A 6,577-nucleotide genomic window follows, 5' to 3' on the forward strand; every position below is an offset into this window, starting at 1 on the left:
AACACTCCGTCCATTATCCCCTTTGGTTTTGCTATGGGCTACAGTATTGTCACTTTTGAGGATGTTCTGCCAAGATCTTGTGTGTTTTTTGTGTGTACATGTACGTGAGGATAACCCTTGTATCCACAGTGTCAGGTTCTCTGGTCTTGGCACCCAGTGTTTGTTTTCTGCTCACTGTACTCATTTTTGAAATTGCTCTGTTGAGCACCCATTTCGGATATCCACGGGCTCTAAACCTAGAGATCATGATCCCTTGTTCTATGTAGTATACCTCGTTGCTACTGCAATTCCTTTTCACCCTCATCAGTTCCCCATAAGGAATGCTCCTTTTCAGGGTATCGGAGTGGCTGCTGAGCGCATGAAGGAGGCTGTTTCCTGCAGTGTCTTTGTGAAACAGGGTAGTCTGTAGTATGCCCTGTCAAGCTTCAACCCTGACATCAAGAAATTCTATACATTCCTTGCTTATGTTGTGTGTAAGTGTTATGTTGTGTGAGTTGTTGTTCAGTTTGCTGATGAAGTTAGTGGCTTCCTGTTCACTTCCCCTCCATATTACAAAGAGGTCATTGTTGGACTTGGCCCTTTATGGCAGGTTCACCCCTGAACTTTTTGCCTTAAGCTCTGACATGGTGGTAGTAATTTTAGGCCTCTGCGCACTTTAGCCCTGTGGCCCAGTGTAAAGTGCACGTGCGCTCTGAGTGCGTGTGGTTAGATAGGCCTGCCCTCCCATAGGAATGCATGGGGGATATGTGTGTCCATGGTAATTCCTGGTATGAGAGGAGTGCAGGGTCGAGTTTAGTATGTGCAAACTTGTGAGGATAAATGCTGCGCAATTGTGTACGCAGATTAATGGTGACTAGTGGAGAAATGCCACTTTTAGAAGTTGTCATTTCTGTGTGCTGTGTGCCTGCCTGCCTGATATGAATGGCATGCCTGGCTTGTGATTGACAGGAGCTGAGAGGTTTGGGTGGCTCCAGGAGACAGGGGGAGTCAGTCCAGTGGTGAATAGAGAGATCTGCATGCAGATGGGAGGGAGGAGTTGCACCTGGGACCTGAATAGGGCTGTGCCTTCCCTCCACAATGCCGGCTCCGCCCCCTGTGGTGTGTCTGATCCCTGAGCCCCCACCTGACAAAGGAGAGAGGAGCTGAGCAAAACAAAGTGCTCCAAAGCTCCCTAAACCAGATCTGACTGGTATCCCCAAGCCCTGTGCTGTGACACAAAGGGAAATGTAGTATAAATATAGGGGCTGTGACCCCATGAAAAGGTTCCTGTTCTGTTGCTGATCCTGACGGAGGGGGGCTTGCTGTTGCTGGGACCCAGGAGGGACCGTCATGGAGGCTGCCTCCCTGCTGGGGGGGCCGGTGTGCTGGCCCCTGGGCCCAGCTCTGCCCCAGAAACTCTCCTGGACTTTTCGCTGTGGAGCTGTGGCTCCTAAACCTGAAGGGTGCTTTTATTTGAATTTCCCCCAGGAGGAAGGAGCGCTTCTGCTTTCCACTGCAGCGCTGAGCTGCAGCTTGCTGGGAGGGAATCCAGACCTGGGGATCCCCCCCCATCGATGCTGAGCTTTGCGGGTGCCCACCCCGCTTATTTCTTTACTTAAAAGGTGGGTGCCCACCCCGCATTCTAGTGGAGCTTTTGCGGGTGCCCACACCGCTTATATCATTATTTACAGAGCGGGATCCCACCCCGCATGTCACCGCCGCGGCCCGAGTGTGTAATGGCCGCCGACCCGGAAGCCAGGCAAAGTTCGCCTGCTTCTGGGCGGGGCCGGCGGCAAGACCGGAAGTTGTGCCCGTGTCGATGCGGGGCTCCTGTGAGTCGATGGAAGCCCCGGCGTGCCAAGGTGGAGGACAGGAGCCTACCCCACCTCCGGGGAGGCCCGGGTGAAGAGCTGTGATGCCGCGACCCCAGGCGGGACTCCCATAGTGAAGAGGGAGTCCCACAGGCAGCCACACCGCGACCGAGAGAGGTGAGCCTCCACAAAACCCCGCCGGCCCAGAGAGCAGCAGAGCTCGTCAGGAGGACGGCCCACAGCCCGGTGAGTGAAGAGGGCTGGGGGTGAGAGGGGACCGAGGCACAAGTGCCAGTGCCTACCCCCTGAGCGGCCCCACATGGCAGAGGTTCGTTCCATCGTGGGCATGTTTTGTTATAGAGCCCATGTAGCTCCATTGGGGGCATGTCTTTCTGTAGTTAGGAGTGAGATGCACTCCTTTTGCCCCCTTTCCTTCACAGCTGTGCAGCACTTAGTGCCAGCTGAACTGTTTAGGTTTGCGCCATGGCGCCATTGGATTCAGCTGCTAGGCAGCAGCCCTGACATTCTGGACACAGGGCGTTTGAGCCCCTTTGAGATGGCCAGTTGGCCAGGGGGTTGGGGAGGTTTGTAGGGCCCCAGGCCCTAACGTAATTTATGCCTCTAATATGGTCTTTCTTAGGAGTCTATGTGCTAAATGTGGTCGATGTGGTGCTAGGAAATGTGATTCATGTAGTATGATTTACGCACCCTGTTTTATATCTCTAAATGTAGTTTTATGTCTATGAGGTTGGTTCGCATATTATGGTTAATACGTTCCATGGTGTGATTTATGCCCCTAAAGTAAGTTATGCTTAGGAGCTGAGGGTCTAATGCATTTAGACTTATGAGAGAATTCCTTAATGTGTGTATGCTGGTGAGGTTGGCGCAGAATGTAATTCGCGCCTGATTTGATACTGTGCATCATGTAGTTTATGTTACAGGTTGATGCTAAGTACAGTGATTACCAGTGGTTACTGGTTATGCGTTTATGATCTGTTTTACTTTTACTAAGTTCACTTTGTGATGGTTCTGACAGTGGTCCAGTGGGCCCTGTCAGGTGTATATAATTCCTTGTAAATATGATCCAGTGCCAGGTGGCATCCTGTATATTATGTGTTTACTATTCTAATGTGTTAGGAGAATACAAAGGCTATTTTTGATATAACCGTGTGTGGAGTTCCTTTTGTGGTGGGCCTGGAATGTTGTTGCTGTGTACGTGCGCAATTGCTTTACACATTGCCTCCGTAATAGCCCTGACTGCTCGTGCCAAGCTACCAAGGGGGTGAGCAGGGGTTATCTTTGGCGTGTAACTCCCTTGCCCTGACTAGAGTGGTGGTCTCTGCCTGGCTTTGGAGTAAGCCTTAGCCAACCATAGATCCCATTTCTAACATTGGATTTCAGCGTTGAGAATAGGACTTGCGTTTGCGCAGTACCACAGCGACAACTGGCTGCATTGCAAAACTGCATTTTAGATAGTCACAAGGAAAGGGATTATTGTGTCTAAGTTTGTTTTAAGTGTCATTTCCTTGGAAATGTGTTTCTTGTGCACTATGAGTTGGGTGTCCTGCCAAGGACAGAAACCAGAGAATCTGCAGGCGAGACTGCCATTGAGCCATTGCGCTGGTTCTTGGGTTGGCCTACAGTGGGGACTTAATTGGTATGGAGTAACTAGCTCGGGAGGGTAGATCATTCCCTAAGTGCAGTGTGAGTTGTCTGGATTCACCAGTAAGGGTGGGATCCAGTGGTGGCAGCAGAAGTGAGTATAGTGCATGAAGTCCCCGAACCGTTCCCAGAGTATGGTACCTGGTGCTCAGTAAGAGGGGTGCAGGTTGAGATTCAGGGGCAGTAGATACTGTCTCACTGGTCTGGGGGGGGCGGGTGTGGATGAGTGCTGTGTTGCACTGGACGATTGGGTTCTCTGAAATCAGAAGCTTGCATGGGAAGTGACCCTAGAGGAATGGTGCAGGTTTCTTCCAACCTAGAGTGGTGGAAGATATTCAGAGTTAGGTGCCCTTATAGTGAGGAGGTTGCAAGGCCTCACATCATGTCCTGCGAGGAAGGTGTGAGACTGGGCCGTGTTCCGTGCCTCAACCTCAGTCTCCAGTACTGGATGGTTCTTAGATGGAACACCAGCAAAGGAACCTAGTCTGTCCTGTTTGACTGTTCTGTGTGGGGGGTCCACGTGTTAAGAGGATCTGTAGAGGCATTGGGGAGTGATTCCAAAAGGAGTGGCTGAGGTGTCTTCCAGCCCAGAGTGGTGGAAGAGGTTCAGAGAAGCCCAGCTAGGTCCCGGTGTAGTGGGAGGTGTGTAGGGACTCACGTCCTGTCTCAGAGGAGAAGGAGTGAGTGGGACTGCGTGTCTCCAGGTGCCCGAAACCTCATCTCAGGGCGTGGGTGGTTCTTTAGGGAACACCAGGTTGGGAGCCTAGGCTGTACTTGTAGACCATTTGAGGAGGATCTCCCAGTGTCTAGAGGACGTGGGGTGTCTGTAATCAGAGCTCCAGCAGTCCTGTTGTCTGGCAGTACCGCTTCAGTTGGGAGGGTGCAGAAGTCCTGAGTGAGGGGTGAGAGGGGTAAAGAGTCCCTAGTGGGAACTAGTGGGTCAGGGGCCAGCCAGAAGGGCTGAGTCGCCAATGATTGGCCATGGTGATGTCACATCTGTCCTGGGGGATCTGCACGCACTGTCAGATGGACAGAAGGTCGTGAGATCTGCACCAGGCAGACTGTCACACAACACATTAGTTATGTGTCACCCTCGGAGGGGCATGTGTGCTCCCCGTGAAGTCCTGGTTCGCCAAGCATCTGACCAAAGGGTACCGGCCCTGGGTTGGGGAGCCAGGAGCAGGTGTTTCCTGTCCTGGATGGAAGGGCAATTGTAATCAGTGTCCTGGCCGGTTTGCCTTCTAGGGGTACCCCTGTGAACACAGGTGCGGTCCATCTTAAGTGAAGAGACCCTGTGTTTCCTAGAAGGGGTGGTGCAGGCCTAGGTCTTTAGGATCCCTGGCTGAGTGTGGTAGTACTACCCTGAGAGCAGGTGGGGCCCATCTTAAATGAAGGGACCCTGCTCTACAGTGGGAGGGTGCAGAACTCTGGAAGGGGGTGCAGAGGGAGGGAGTCCTCGCCTCTGACCCCGGTGCATCCGGTGAATGTGGATCCCAGGTTGTAGACCAGTTGATGGAGAGAGGTCCTGAACTGGTGGGAGAGTTATATTCTGGAGGGTGCTTCTCCTGGGAGAGTGCGCAACCCCAGAAGTAGAGGTAGGGTGAGGAGACGCTTTGACCATGACCTCTGGTCAGCCTAAGGGTGCGGACCCTAGGTTGAAGGATAAGTGGTAGTTTGGAACTACACTGAGAGGGAGAGTGAAGAATGGCTATTGGATGCCAGGGGTTACTGCCCACCACTCTGTGGATTGGCAAGGACCAGTGGTACCTGGATGGCCTAGGGCCTGGTCCTGGCCGTGGACAACTAGGGAATACCAGTGGGGTAGCCTAGTTGGGCCTGAGAGTTTTCTTCAGAGGAAATCACGTTGGTTCAGAGTGGCATAGAACCTGAGGGTGTCCCTGCAGTGCGGGCCGGCGTCCGTGTTCTATCGCCCCAATCAGGGAAGCCTATCACAGTGGTGATTGGTCTGCCCTGCATTTTGGCTGGAAGGGGGTTGCGTTAGACTTCGCCCTTTTTGGCAGGTTCACCCCTGAACATTTTGCCTTAAGCTCTGACATGGTGGTAGTAATTTTAGACCTCTGCGCACTTTAGCCCTGTGTCCCAGTGTAAAGTGCGCGTGCGCTCTGAGTGCGTGTGGTTAGATAGGCCTGCCCTCCCATAGGAATCCACGGGGGATATGTGTGTCCATGGTAATTCCTGGTATGAGAGGAGTGCAGGGTCGAGTTTAGTATGTGCAAACTTGTGAGGATAAATGCTGCGCAATTGTGTACGCAGATTAATGGTGACTAGTGGAGAAATGCCACTTTTAGAAGTTGTCATTTCTGTGTGCTGTGTGCCTGCCTGCCTGATATGAATGGCATGCCTGGCTTGTGATTGACAGGAGCTGAGAGGTGTGGGCGGCTCCAGGAGACAGGGGGAGTCAGCCCAGTGGTGAATAGAGAGATCTGCATGCAGATGGGAGGGAGGAGTTGCACCTGGGACCTGAATAGGGCTGTGCCTTCCCTTCACAATGCCGGCTCCGCCGCCTGTGGTGCGTCTGATCCCTGAGCCCCCACCTGACAAAGGAGAGAGGAGCTGAGCAAAACAAAGTGCTCCAAAGCTCCCCTAAACCAGTTCTGACTGGTATTCCCAAGCCCTGTGCTGTGCCACAAAGGGAAATGTAGTATAAATATTGGGGCTGTGACCCCATGAAAAGGTTCCTGTTCTGTTGCTGATCCTGACGGTTGCTGTTGCTGGGGCCCAGGAGGGACCGTCATGGAGGCTGCCTCCCTGCTGGAGGGCTCTGTGTGCTGGCCCCTGGGGCCAGCTCTGCCCCTGAAACTCTCCTGGACTTTTTGCTGTGGAGCTGTGGCTCCTAAACCTGAAGGGCGCTTTTATTTGAATTTCCCCCAGAAGGAAGGAGCAGTTCTGCTTTCCGCTGCAGCGCTGAGCTGCAGCTTGCTGGGAGGGAATCCCGACGTGGGATCCCCCCTATCGATGCTGAGCTTTGCGGGTGTCCACCCGCTTATTTCTTTATTTAAAAAGGTGGGTGCCCACCCCGCATTCTATTGGAGCTTTTGCGGGTGCCCACCCAGTTTATATCATTATTGTTTCACCGCCGCGTCCCGAGTGAGTAATGGTAGCCA

The sequence above is a fragment of the Triturus cristatus genome, chromosome 3_2, assembly GCF_964204655.1.
Source record: "Triturus cristatus chromosome 3_2, aTriCri1.1, whole genome shotgun sequence".
Lineage (NCBI taxonomy): Eukaryota > Metazoa > Chordata > Amphibia > Caudata > Salamandridae > Triturus > Triturus cristatus.